The sequence below is a fragment of the Dicentrarchus labrax genome, unplaced genomic scaffold, assembly GCF_905237075.1.
Source record: "Dicentrarchus labrax unplaced genomic scaffold, dlabrax2021, whole genome shotgun sequence".
In the NCBI taxonomy this organism is placed as follows: Eukaryota; Metazoa; Chordata; class Actinopteri; family Moronidae; genus Dicentrarchus; species Dicentrarchus labrax.
In genome coordinates this window covers 21,053,348-21,068,476 of record NW_026136720.1, presented here as the reverse complement: position 1 = coordinate 21,068,476, position 15,129 = coordinate 21,053,348, and the positions used below count along the sequence as shown (strand labels likewise).

The 15,129-nt window shown below is 38.6% G+C and overlaps 1 protein-coding gene across 13 annotated transcripts in view; it reads left to right on the top strand.

Annotated features, from left to right (window-relative positions):
• Window positions 1-8,544: 8,544 nt before the first annotated feature.
• Window positions 8,545-15,129, top strand: part of ppip5k1b (diphosphoinositol pentakisphosphate kinase 1b) — a 45,340-nt gene continuing 38,755 nt past the window's right edge. For all 13 annotated transcript variants that reach the window (XM_051381807.1, XM_051381808.1, XM_051381802.1 and 10 more), the window contains exon 1: window positions 8,545-8,719. The gene's annotated coding sequence lies outside the window, so the exon portion shown is untranslated. The remainder of the gene's footprint in view (window positions 8,720-15,129) is intronic.

Below are 15,129 nucleotides of genomic sequence, written 5' to 3'. Positions count from 1 at the left end.
TCTTGCTTGGTAACAAATCTGAAAGAGCAGCACAGAACATTTTATACCATGCCACCTCCAAACATTTTTTTATAGGTTTATGTTGTAGTTTTTTTTAGCCAAGGAAAGTTTGCCTGGTGACACATGCTGTGTTTTATCGACATTCTATTGCACATTCATAGTTATTTGGCCTGAACAACCACAGATTTCCACTGGAAAGTTGTTGAGCAAAGGTACTTCAACTGGAGTTGCAGAAGAGGAAGAAGTCTTTCCCACTTTCCAAGCCAGCAGGTCTAAATGACACTCTTCAAGTCCAAAGAAAGTCCCTAATCTTTAGGCCAATAGCCCCCTAAATTATACTATACACCTGTGGTATAAGATGATAAAAAACATTGTAAGCAGTTAGTGACTAACTCAAAGGACAAATGAGTGAACCACTCTCTGGCATTCATATGTTTGTTATGTGGAAAATTCCCCCAACAACCACAACGTAACAGACTTGTCTTGATTTTTGAGTATGTGTTTGTCTCTCTCAAGGTAAAGGCAGCCAAGGCTCTACAGTTGTTCCATAGCCCACAAATGAAATGTAAATGTCAGACAAAGGAAAAGTCCAGGCAAGACCATAGCCATTTTTTCCACCGTATACACTGTTGAGGAACTATTGTGTCACATTTCTTTGAAACAGAGAGTTATTCATCCTCACACATACTGATTCCTGTGTTAGGATCATAGAAATTATGACTAAGAATACATGGGAACATTGCTATGAAAGGCCATTCATGCTCCTCAGAGGATGAGCCATTTCAGTTGAAATGATCCCATTTACATACAGTATCTACCTCCAACTCATCACTAACTTCACATCTTATCCTCACTGGTGAGGCTGTAGGAATGGCAAAATCATCATTTTATTTGGTCATTGACACAATATTGTGTTGTAGGCAACATTACAGTGGTCACTTTTGGTATTGTTTGTTCAAAAATCTTGCATGAATTCTTGTCACGGAAGTAGCTTTAAACAAATGCTACATTGTAAAGAAATGTTTTTTAGACTGATATCTTAATACTTAACAGAGTAACACGTTTTCCTGCATTGATACGACTGTTACTCCACCAACAAAGTCAGAACATGAGGCTAAAAGTTATTCTGTCCCGTGGAGGTTAAAGAACTGAACCACTCTTGTACTCTGTCACCTCCAGTATGTTATAGTGTCGTTGGCCTTAAACTGCACTGAGGTTGTTAAAAGTGTTTAGTGTATAGACTTTATGTGTTGGGCTAACTATATATTAAGGCATGCAATGAGTTTCTAGAAAGAGACTGTCAGTCTGTTTTCTCAGTCTGGGTCGTAAAGAGATTGTGTGTATGGCTATGTTGAGCTGACTCACAAAATCAATAATATTACATAGTAAATGACTGTGATATCCTGTTGCTCACCAGTTTATATAATATAGCATGTTAGTTCGACCATGAATGCTCCTTTTGTTCTCACAAAAAGGAAGAATTTGTTTTATTACTTGTTTAATTTGAGTTGAGTTAAAAGTCATGTGCACCCAAAATTCCTTCTGTGTTTGAGCGTGCATGTTTATCTGTGTGCCTTTGTCGACACCCAAACCATCGCTTGTGGTGTGATTTCAGCTCATTTACAAACTCTGTGAGTGCACACTTGACTTACAACTAGACGCATTACACAGCACGGAGTCCACGTGAAAGACCTCTCAGAGTGGTCGAGGCAGGTCAACACAGAGATGCTTGTGTTTTCTCTCCTCTCCGTCTCAAATGATCCAAATATGAGCAGCCGCACGCTGGAAAGAGAGAGTCAGATGGGATTGACTGGAATCAGACTGAGGCTTTTTCTTGAGGGTGACAAATTTCAAGCTCAGGAAAAGTGCTGAGGCGTCTGTTTTGGTTGATGGGTTGATGCACTTTCTGTTCACTGAGGCAAACACACACGCCTATGCACCCACTCGCACAAACACACAGACATCACACACACACACACACACACACACACACACACACACACACACACACACACACACTCGCCTGTACTGGCACAGATACATTAAAAGTGGTGATAACAAAATCATAATCGTGGGTTTGCACACATAGAGACTTTCTTCTGTCTCATTAATCACTAAATTATAGCATATTTAAGATTTTTTGCCGTCCTAGCATCATGGTTTCAGGGACTGAAATATTTTTATGTTTTAAGGTGGAATTTTGTTTAGACATTCATGTTTCCCAGAGGATGAATCATACAGACTTTGTTGATCCCCTGATTCTCCCTCTACTGCCAGCAGGTTGACATTTGTAGCTTTTAGGTGACATATGTTCACAGCTACTACTTTGGTTGATTTTCTGTGACATTTGTGGTCCCCAACAGTTCATCCTCATTTCGTCTAATGCCACCATGAGGTTCACATTTGGGTTTTGAGTGAAACGTCTCAACAACTATTAGTTGAATTGCAATGTTGTTTGGTTGTTAGACATTCATGTCCCCCCACAGGATGACAATTTGACTGGTGATCCACGGACCTTTCTTCTGGCACCATCATCATCTTAAAGATTTAATTTGTCCGTTATTTTGGTTTATAACACAGTTTTTGCAAAACTAATGACATTCCCATCATCCTCAGCTGAACTCTAGTCTAGTGCAAATTAGAAGATTAACACAGTAAAACTAAGATGTGTCAGCATTTAGCATTTCACCGCTGTGTTTATTTAGAAAATCCCTCTTACATAATATGCACATCATCTCTCAGAGACAACCTGCTGGCACCCATAAATATGAAAGTCAGAAAATAGAGGGACATACTGAAACACATTCACATACAAATTTAGAAACTATGGGTATGAGAAGGTATACAGTTATGTATACAGTACCCAGTTGAGTATAAATGGACATACACACACACACACACACACACATACACACACACACACACATTGTACACAACCGCCTAATTTGCAATTGCAAATAATCCATATCAGAATACATTATAAATGTCAGTGGTCTTTACATCAGAGTTCCTGACATAAAACCAGCTCCAGTTTACAGAGTAACATGTGTTTTACCTGATTTTGCTCACTCTGCACACTGTAAATCAGCTCGCATTCAACACACACACACACACACACACACACACACACACACACACACACACACACACACACACACACACACACACACACACACACAGAAAGACAGGAGGGTATTAGTCAAACAGATATATATAAGTCAATAGATAAATTCAAACAAGAGAGATCATCACACAAGAGAGGCAGGCAGGTTTGACACTGAGTACAACAGAAACACACAGGAGGCTTTCTTTGTCAATTCAGTCTAATGGACAGTTTATTTAACATTTAACATGTCACGTGTCAGCACCATCCTGGGGTCCAGCGACTGGTTGGAGAAATGTCAACATACTGTACATGCCAGAAAATTACAACAACGCTCAGAATTCCTTCCTGTGTTTTAAAAAATGTGTCTGAAATAGAAACTCTCAGTTTAGCATTTTGTGGATACTTGTACACAGTGATTGTGAGTTGTTTGAATGTTATTCTCACACTGTTCCAGGCTAGAATACATTTAGGTATGTATTTACTTATGTCTAAAATTAGACACAGGGGTCAGTTCACGTCTGAGGCTATATATGAAATAGAAGACACAAACCTGCCAGTGCTGAGTAATTCTCCAACTTTATGTTACACTTAAAATATCCTTGTCAACCCGCTCCAACTTTTGACAGGTATGAGAAAGAAATAAGATGCTAAACATGCAAAACATACAAATTAACTATTAAATAACAACATGAAGTGTTTGTAAGGTGTTTTTCCACCGTGAGCCGTCAGAACAGACTTAGTGCTCCTTAATGGCACAGATTCACCAAGTCTCTCAAACTCTGCAGGAGGGATGAGACAATAGTAATAATAATATTCATTATATTACTCATTTGGTGTTTTCAATGATAGTGAGAGAGCTGTCAAACACGTTGGTCCAAAATCTCCAACAGATGTTCAGTTGGGTTTAAATCTGGGGACTGTGTGTGTTTCGTTGTGATTTGTATGGAAGCAATTTCCCACTGATTTATCCAGATCTTTCATTTATTTTCTCACAATCTGGAATTATGTTAAGTTACAGGTACAGAAATGTGTGTAATATAATATTGAAACAAGGCTCCATTCACTGAATACAAACTGACAAAGAAAGGTTGTAATGCATTTTCACCATTAGTTCAATTGTTCTCCTGAAAAGATTTTTTTTTGTAGTGAAACCTGCAACTTATTTCCTTGACCAGCAGAGAGCACCAACACTGTTAAGAGATGAAACACACTGTACATTATTCATAGTGTGTATTATAATGTTTTGTTCTTGTAATCCACCAGTCACCAAATACATGTGTAAAAACACTTATGAAGTTTCTTTCTACACAGGAGGGTTATTACACATACAAATAATATGAAGGCTGGCTGTGTGTGTGTGTGTGTGTGTGTGTGTGTGTGTGTGTGTGTGTGTGTGTGTGTGTGTGTGTGTGTGTGTGTGTGTGTGTGTGTGTTGACACAGCCTCTTGCAGTCTATCAAGTGGGAGGGCTGCATTTTTTTTACTTTACAACCTAGAAGTGAATAGCCTCTTTATGGCTGTCAGGCTCGCTCACTATATATAAATGTGTATATATGTGGGTGTGTGAGCCACACTGATATCTGCATGAAATGTATGAGAAGGATGTACAGATCTACAGCCTGTTGGTGTTTTATCTAGTTATAGGAAATGATTAAAGCGGATTTTGGGGGTAATATGATGCTGCAGTCACATTCTCAGCTGCCAAGAACAATAATAAGTGTGCAGGAATTTCTCTCACTGATGCTGATGCAAAGACATACATACTAATAACTTACAGTTACAGAGAAGGCAGTTTTGTAGCTGGTTGAGCTGATGTTGTATTGTCTGTTAGCTGTCTAGATACCTTTGAAGTTGGTGTTAGGGCGGATTGCTGCTAGTAGTTTAATGAATATGGCAAAGAGTGAGGGAGATAGGTCGGCTTAAGCTAACTTTGTGACAATGGCTCGTTGGAAGTGGCGGCAACAGGATGCTGTGAATGTTGCTTAATTTCACTAAATAAATGGCACTCTGAGTTTCAAAAGAGAAGCTCCAGATAACCCTATAAAATGCCTTTTTTGCATTCAGTGATAAATTTAGAGTATTTGATTTTTGAGTGGTTGAAAGTGGTTGAGTACTGTTGAATGAAAGCATTCCTTTTATAAAACTGGTCTGGTCAGGATGTATGATGAAAGAAATAATCCTGACAACAAGAGCCTTGCTCATATATTTTTACAATCTGTACTGATTAGTGACAAGAAACGGTAACTATACATAGTAAAAGTACTAGGTCGCCAATCATGGTTTTTATGCTACAGGGTAGTTTAGCAATGGGGGGAAATGTGGCTACCATTCTATTACATAAGTTGAGTTGGAGCTACTTTCAACAACTTTTGAGTTATTTCCTCGGCAGTATATCATAGTCTATTATCTCAACATAGGGTTTCTATGTAAAATCTCTGAAAAAAGGAGTCAAAGAAATGTAGTGCAGGGAAAAAGTACATTATTCTGCGCTCTCTGACATGTAGTGCTCTAAAGGTATAACATGATATAAAATCTCAAAATCCTAAACTCAAAATTGTACTCAAGTACAATACTTTATTAAATGAACTTAGCTATGTTCCACTGTACTGTTATAACATTAAGTTACAAGCTGTTTTATCTACATTTTTTATTGGTACTATGTTACTAGATTTTGAATCCCGGCCAGTGTGACATATGGCGAACAAGCCTGTTCTGCATCTCTGTCATTACTGTTGGCAGCTATTTTAAGCTTCAACCGTTAATGAAATGTACTTCACAGCCACTGTGGCCTGAAGTGAGAAATGTAAGAGCAGTTTCGTACAAAGATTAGTCTCTTTTGAGTGAACATGGTAGAGTTTATGAGTCATGGTAACGGCAAATATCTTCATTTTCAGGAAATGAAGAGAAAGAAACACAGAGAAACACTTGCTGAACCCGTTCACCTCATTAACCATCATCAGTGACTGTGCATACTCTTTAGCCAAGGAAACTTCATAAAGGAAAGTTTGTTGTTTTTTTAACCATATAACTGGGCATGGAAATAAATTGGTCACATGTTTTAACTAGCTCTTCTCTTTAGATGTCTATGCCAGTTTGACTGCTGACAGTCTTGTAATGTAATGTACAGCACTGCACACTCTAAACAGACTTTTTCACCTCTGTTTCTTATCCACTTCTGTCTCCTTGTGAGCTGAATGTGACTTAAAGTGGACAAGGACGTGTTTGTCAGCAGGCTTTCAAATCCAAGATGGCCATCAACGATAGTGTGCCCATTGAATCAGTGGAGACAGAGAGCTTCAGAGAGCATTTAGATTTTTTTTAAATGCATTACATAATTTAAAGTGTTAAAAAAAGAGATTTTTGGATGCAGGATAGGTGGTGAGAGAGAGAAGATGAAGAGGAGGAGGGAGAGGTGGTTACTGGTTTTTAGCGAACACTACTTCCTTATGTCGAAGCACAGACTGACTTCTCATGTCCAGCTGCATGATGGGCCAGAGAGTCGCTCCACATTTTCTTGACAGGTTGCCAAACCGGGATGTCTGGCAGTGACCGGTGCTGGTCTGATGCTGGGAATGGCTCAATGGGAAGCAAAGGCAACTGTGGGATTATGGAAATGTATGTAAGGCTTGTTTCATACCTCAGCTGACTGTGTGTGGTTCCTGTGTGAGGCAGTGGGGCGTGATGAATAACTCTACCTAATTAAATAAAAAGTAGGTATGTGTTATATCCCTTAAAGGACAAAAATCTGATCCAGACTTAATGGTATATGTTTATTCATGTATACCAGGTACTTAGCAGATACCTTTATGTCGACTGTTTAGGCCTACAGTGAATGTTTTATATCAGTAATAGATCACACAAGTGATGAACAGATAATTATCATCCAACTTTTCAGTTCCCCTCGTATCTCTCAGCTCATTATTATTGGTAATACTGGTGTGACTTTACTGTTCACTCTCTCTGCTCTCATCAGTGCTTCATGTTGAGCAAAAAAAGCTTTAAAACCCAGAAAGTGGCCAAAAAATCAGATAATGCACGTTCAACACTGCATGTTTGTTTTCATGAATTTATTAAAGATATAAAAACTATCAAACTGAACTTGTGGGCTGCCTTGCACAATGTTTAGTCTACTGCTGTGCCTCATAAAGCTACTGTGACTGTGTGAATTCTGATTTAAGGATATTTATATAGAAACAATCCTCCTAATGGTCCAATCATTTAGGATAATAAAAAAGCTATTTCTATATCGTTAGCTCACAACACATTATTATGATATTAGTTGGTGTCTGTGGGATGGCTACAGTCGACAGTCTTTATATTTCACCCATGGGAAAGATTGTAAAATGTTACTGAAGCAGCAGAATCAGCATATTGAACAATTCCTCAGACAATTGTAAATGGCATGTATACAGTCTGTGGTTAAGTCTGCATTCTGCAACCTGATTCATTTTCTGCAATCTCTGGTTGCTTAATATGATGGGGAGGGGCAACAGATGAGGCAATTAAACCTTAACTGAGCTGTGACAGTTTATAAACACAAATGGAGAAATCATTGTATGTAAAAAAGAGAAGGTTACAGTTGTGGGTTTTAATAAATAAACAGCTCATCTGAAAGAATAATTAAACATAATTTTATACTAAATAGTATTTGATGGAATAGTATAGTACATTTATCTGATGGCAGTATTACTGGTTACTTTACAGTACAGATTAAATATGCATAATAATAGCTAATACTGGTGGATAATGTTATCAAACTAATTATGAAGTAAAAAGTCATCTACAATACTGGCTTCCAAAATGAATATCAGAATCAGAATCAGAAATACTTTATTGGGAAATTTGTTTGTTATAGTTGTTCTACTCACACATGTTAAAGAATATAAATAATACTTATATTACAAAATCTAACACACAATATACAAAATAGAAATGTATGTATTGGTATATACATAAGTAAAAGTAAAAGTAAAAATAAAATGGAAATAGAAACATAATAAGAGCCCAAGAGATATATAATAAAATAATAAGAGCCTATATACAAAGTAAATGTAAATGTAAACATATTCCACAGTATGTGCTGACTGAATTAAATAGTAATGAGTTTAAGATTGTGGCCTGCAGAAGTTATAGATAATTACAATGAATTATTGAATAAATACAAGAATAACATAATAATCAAGTGTATTGCAGTTTATAATTAAGTATTATCAAACGAAAATACTCAAGTAAAATACAAGTATAAAGTACAAAATTGTACTTGTAGTCCCACTGTTTATTTTACTACTTTAATCAAACATCTGTGGCCCATAAACTTGTTCCTATCAACCGTGGAGGCGTGCCATGCTGCAATACCCCACATTGACCGGTAGATGGCAGTAATGACCCGGCTTTAAAAAAAAAAACGAAAACTTTATCTAAAAAAACAAAAAAGGTGAAGAAAAAGAGAAGGACGGAAGCATGGCAGCAGGCAGCAGGGAGCAATGACCGGAAGTGAACTTTAGCGGGTAGCTCACAACTTTGAGAGTTTAAAAAACTGAAGTCAGACAAGCAGCCGCTTCCTTTTTAGTCCGGTTCAGTCAGTGGAAACAAGGAAGTGAGCAGCTGACCGCCGGTAAGTCCCGTTCACTTTAACGCTTTCTGCTGTCTCTGCTGTCTCTGCTGTGTCCTCACGGCGAGCCTGTGAGTCCTGTGAGTCCTGTGGTAGAGCAGAGCTGGATTTCTACTGTTGTGTCGGTGGAAGTGGACAAAAGCAGCGCAAAGCTTTCACCGTGTGCAGACTTCATTGTGTGTATGAGGGCTGCTGTGTAGTGAGCAGGTCGACGCACTGATTTTCTGAAGTGTGTTTTATGCGATTTATTCCTGAACTCAACTTCAATACGGACGCCTTCATTGTGTTTTTATGATCGTGATTTGAGTCCCCGGTTGGAGCTTGACCCAGGCTGGTTGGACACCTGTGGTCCTGATATGTTGTATTAAGCAACAGGAGAGCAAAAAAAACAACAACAACAAAAAAAAAACCCCACATAAACTATCAAAGCTGGTCTGGCCACTTTGTGAATGTGAGTTTAGTAATACTTCAAAGTGGGTGAGACTGGGAGTGTTGACATATTGTGAGAGAGAGAGAGGGAGAGTGTCCCTCTCTCCGTCTGAATATTGACGTTGCTTCTTTCTGCAACTAACATTAGTAGTTTGGTCTATAAACTGTTAGTGAAAGGTTTCCATTATAATAAGTCCAAGGTGACATCTTCAAAGACAACTCCTGAATCCTCACTACTGAGAAACATGAACAGGAAGATGTTTTCTGATCTATTATGAAAATAGTTGCTCATAGTTTCCCTCAAAGGCACAGTGCCTACTGATGTGGGGCTGGGGGTGACAGAGAAACAGAGGCTTTAAGTTGTGGTAATAATATTTTTAAGACTCTTTAAAATCAGTAATGCCACATCAACAAGAACATGATTAAACATGACAAATGTGTCACAAAGTGGAATGAAAGTCCTTATAGTCATTTAACTGAGATACAGTTCCATGTGAACAAATTGACCTGAATTAAAAGAAGATGATCAATATTTTCACTGTGTGAATGAATAAAAAAACCCAGATAAACAAAAACCCCTTTCAATATGGTCTAGATAACAGAAAATGGAAGAAACCATGAAAAAGTATTCAGTGGTTTTATATATATTTTACACTGATTCTTCACAGGGTATGACTTACTTATGCTTGATTTCTTTAATCAAACAAATAATCAAACAAACCAACAGTAGATTGTTTGTCTTGTTGAAGACAAATGTATCTGTTGTAATTCACCTTGGACTAAAGTACTCAGTTAATGTAGTGTTTTTATGATTAGTGCATACAAACCAATCAGACCCTGCTGTGCTTTTATTTTGGGGAATGTATTTACTGCTACTTTTAAACAGTGAAGTTGTCACCTTGTACAGTATTTTAATATAAACCCCATCTGCTATATCTGCTATATATTCCAAGTCCTCTCATTTATCCTCTGTTTTGTTGCTGCTGCATCTCTGTATTATCTTCAGCAGCAACCCAGATTGTCCTAAGGGATCCATTAAAGTTTAATTTTATTGTAACCCTGAAAGCTGTACACAAGTTACTCATCAGCTGCGTGGAACCAGGAAAATAAAGTCACATATTCCACGTTTCCATAAATCATCTTGTAAACGTGACAGAGGTCTCATCTCCCAACAGTGAGGAAGGTTTGCGTTGATGAGTAGAAATAATGGGCCTGTTTTGCAGGGCCTGCGGTACACCGGCAGGACTGTTATGGCCTCTTTTTTCAGTAATGACAGCCGTTTGTATTCACAAACAAAGCTAATTTCTGGAGTGCTCAGTGCATAATGAATTTACAAGCTTGTAGAGGCGGTTGTAACTGCTGCCCCACTGGTAGCTGTATCCTGATAACATCAGCAGCATGTTATATGACCCTCAGGGTGATACTGTGTCAGGGCTGATGTTGGTGTTCAACGACGATGACTTTGTGCACTTGAGCAGGAAGTTTTATTGAATATAATAATTAACAGTTTGGTTAATGATTTAGTCTTGAACTCTCTTCAGATAGCAAGCTGCTCAGCTGTTCAGTGTCAGCCGTACTATGATAGAGAAGTAGTGATACTATACTAAGCAAACTGCGTCACCTTTTAATTTAAACTATTTTCACAATAAAGGTCATAATGTCATTGATTACTAATTGTTCTTCCCTACAAATGACCTACAGTTATTTGATCAATCCACAGTTGACAAGCAACCTGTTGCCTTTTGCACAGTGTGTATCGTTGTGTTTCTTATTTGCCATTTTATCAGAGAAATGATAGTGAATAGGAGCTAATGACCAGCTCCTCCCTCACTGGTCATTAACACGACACTGGTTTCCTGAGGCAGACAGATTCAAAGGTTAAAAGCCTTTTATTGGAGCCATGTTGTTGATCTCCGGCCCCGCAGTGATGCCGGAGGTGACTCGTGGATGGACGAGGTCCCACAGGTGACAGATGGGGATGTTTTTAGCCTCCTAATTTATTCCTGGGTTTTATTTTTTTTGACAGGAACACTATAACTGGGAGACAGGAGGCTATTTTTTTTGTCTGGTTCCTCTCGGTTTTGCCCTCAGTGGAAGGGACATTAAGGTGGTTATGACTTTAATCAGTCCCCATTTGCCTCGAAAAAACATCTTGTGCATTGCTTGTTGCCCTGTAATGACAGAAATGTGAAAGTCATACTTTCATAATAAGATGATAAGATGTTTCTTTATTGATCCCCTTTGTGAGAAATTCATGTTACTAATGATAATAATAATAATAATACACTTTGTGATTTGGGATACAACTTTCCACAATGGTTAGGAGTGGGAATTCTTTGATATGGGTGTGAATACAATACTGATACCAAAACAATACTTTTTTCAGTTCCTTAGTTTGAGGATCACAAATATGTTTCTGTGCTATATAATTTTCTAAATGCAAGTCATAAAGAAGAGTTCATGGTAAATGCTAAAGCGCAGTACATATGTAGAGCAGCAGCACAAGTAGAAACAAAATAAAAACTGACCCAGTAATGTCAGTAACATGAAATATCTAAAGTCTGCTAACGTGAGCCACCGCCTACCCCTCATATTAGCCAAGGCTGTAGTGATTTAACTGTTTTTATTGCTTATAAATTCAGCACTGTAGAAACCTGAGGCGACGTAGAAGGCGGCTTTTGTCACAGCCAGTTCTTGGACATCGGTTTGGTGTGTCAGGCATTTTAGACCCTCAACTGACTGCTAAATGTGTCTCTTGAACTCCAATCCCCTCAAATTGTAATACAAACTGTAAGCTGTTCCCCTCATGATGTTGTGGAAACTCAACTGATCTCCATGTGCAATATCAGTGGAGAACCCCTTTAACACAATCTGACCAAGCCTTCACTGCTATCTTTTACTACTTTACAGGTTTCTATAGTTGAGTCTATGGACACAATGCAATGTATACATACCTATCCCAAATAAGGTGCCACTTGATTTCAAACTACTATTAGAACCCAATACAAACATAACATCAATGTTTTCGTAAGGCAACAGCAGAATTACGTTATTGACATTGTATTTTTATGACGTGGTTTTTTGGATTACATTTTTTTTTTTTAAATGCTCAACATTGTTCAGTAAACTTAAAAAAAAAAACCCACAAAGGATTACAAACAGCAGATTCAGTTTTGTTTTTCCTGAGATTGTACTATCCTCTTGATCAGTACAATGGTGGAAAGAGTTTGTGTGTACACACCTTTGATACTTCTAAGATGTAGATATTTTCTGGGTAAATGTTATAAAATGTAAAGATTATACCTGGAAAAACTGTAATGGCATGCAAAGCTGAGCCATCAGTGATGTTGAATCACGTCTAAATGAAGGTGTATTTTTATTTTTTTCCTTTTTTGCAGCCAATCATGACACCAGTCAACATTCACTGTTGAAAGTTATTTTAATCAGTGAATTCCCCTCATTTAATGTCCGGTTGGAATTACGTTGTGTACAGTATACATCTGGTGTTTGGCACACAGGTGTTTCTAACCATCACGCAGCCTTTTGTAGTGTGCAGTGTCTGCTTATCCTGCCAGTAGAGTAAAGGTCATGTCCTTGGTGTAGCAAAGGAAGAATAAACTCAAGCTCAGCGGTGCCTACTCACAGCAGTTATAGGTATTTTTTTTACGAGTTTATCTCTGTTAGTGTTCTTCGACCCGGGGCCAGCAGGAAAGGCTTCCACTTACTTTAGTGCAGCCTGTCATCGCCTCAGAGGTTAGTAATGATGAGTTATCTTTGGGTAACGTATCTGGCCCACGGCACCCGACCCCCGTGCCTTGGCTCCACCCCTCAGTTGCTGTTTCACGCCCCTGCAGAAAAGGACACTGTTATTTCTGGGTACCAAGGTTAGGCTAGGTCATGTGTGAGATTTGGTCGAGCTATGTCCTGGCAGAAAGTCCAGGACACAATAAGACAGTTCAGCAGTGCCAGTGAAATAATCTGCACTGTATGTGAGTGGAAGTGACTTTATATAAGTTTGTGCAATCCTTCAAAGACTGAGTTCACAGTCGGCATGTGGCATGTTGTGATATGATCTGCCCATCTGTTTCTGGAGGCTTTTCCCCTCGAGTCAGCTGTTTGACGTGGGTGGTGGGGTCATGGTGGTGGGGGTGTTAGACTATACTGATGAGAGATGCATGAAGTGGCTTTGGCTGCGTCCACTGTTTGTGGACGTTCTACAGTGGCAAGTTTCCTCTTCTAGCTTGGCTTCGTTTCACACCTCACTCTTGGGCTTTGGCTCAGTTACGAGGGACTGACATAACAGCTTTGTTTCTTTATTGTGTGGCATCGGATCAGATAACAGATAAACAGTGACCACACACATCCATTATGTTGAAGCACCACGGTTGCAACTGTTTGTTTAAATTCGGCAGCTGTTAAATGTTGGATTTTTGGAGAACACTGCAAAACTATTGCTTTGACACGTCTTGTGATTTTGCCAAGTGAAATCATCACGTCTCTAAGCAGGACTGTTGTATTACACTGCAGTAGTTTTAGCGAGGTGTACCTAATAATAAACTGGCGAATGAGTGGAGTTGAGGTTCTTAGTTCCTTAGTTTGGATTTTCTACATATGCTAATTCTGTCTTTTCGTGTAGGCATCAAGTGCATTGTTTCTTGATTTATAGTATTATGAGTAGTAGCTATATTTCAGTGGTATATTACTCACAGTAATACACAGAACATAGCATAATAATCCAAAGTAATACAGCAGCAGAAACATGTAACAACAAACAAAGTTGTTCTACTGGGTGGGAACTGGAAAGCCACAGTAAGAGACTGGGCTAAAACTCCATTGTTTGGATTTCAGACCATCATCACAGTAAAGACAATGACAACAAACAGCAGCCCCCTTTGTACCACTTCCTAAAAAGCCTCTGTGTAAAAAACACTCTGTGAACTGGAAATTGCAGAAACAACTTCAGTGTTTCATCAGTTTGTTGTGAAGCCGGCAGATGAGCAATAACCATAAACTGTATGAACTATATGACCCATAACATCTACTCTGAGCTGTGAACTACAACACAGAAATGAATATGTACACTGTAGTGTATGCAAATATACACATACTGACTACTGTACATGCTCTTCACATTGGCAAAGCAGTACATGTACTGCACGACGGACTTTTAATGACACGTTTGGTGTTTTTGACTAAAAGGCCACACAGTTGAATCCTCGTACTATCTGGGGAAAAAGCAGGGACAGTTAACGAGTGGCTATTGATTTGATATATTTAAGGTTAGACAACTGGAGGCCTTAAGGAAACCCAGAGGGTAACACATTAAAGTGTGAAATAAATTGAATTGTAGTTGATGATTTAATAATGATACGACTGCGTCCATCAAGGATGTTACATAAGTGGCTGCGTCCAAAAAGAGACACGTAAACCAGAGTAATGTGATCCACCTCAATGTACATACACAATAGAGAGACAGTCTGGCGTCTCTTCAGGCGCTGCCGCCATGGCAACAACAAACAGCAGTATGGGCCCTTTTAGAAAATGAAATGTGATGAGTCAGCAGCAGCAGGCTCACGTGGAGTCGATGAAGTTATTAAAGATGAAGTGTGGATCATCTCAGCTGTGAGGAGCTGTGAACCAGACTAAAGGACCTGGGCCCGTCTTTATCAAACTGCTGTAAAGACTCTTTGATTCCTACTTATAGACCGAAGTGAGCAGACACCTTCTGACACATGTTAAGGAGTGTGCAATAAACTATATAGCTATTATACATACAGCTGAGGCAGTATAATATATAATGTGGTAGTTTTAGCCTTTTATTCAAATTTGAACATTTAATAGGCAATGACAAGCTGACATTGATTTGAATGACTGCACTCGTCAATGTGGATTTAAACACACACTCACTATGGATTAATACATATGTAAACTGCCATCATCCACAAATATTTCAATAGTCAACATACCAGAAATTCTTTTCTAAC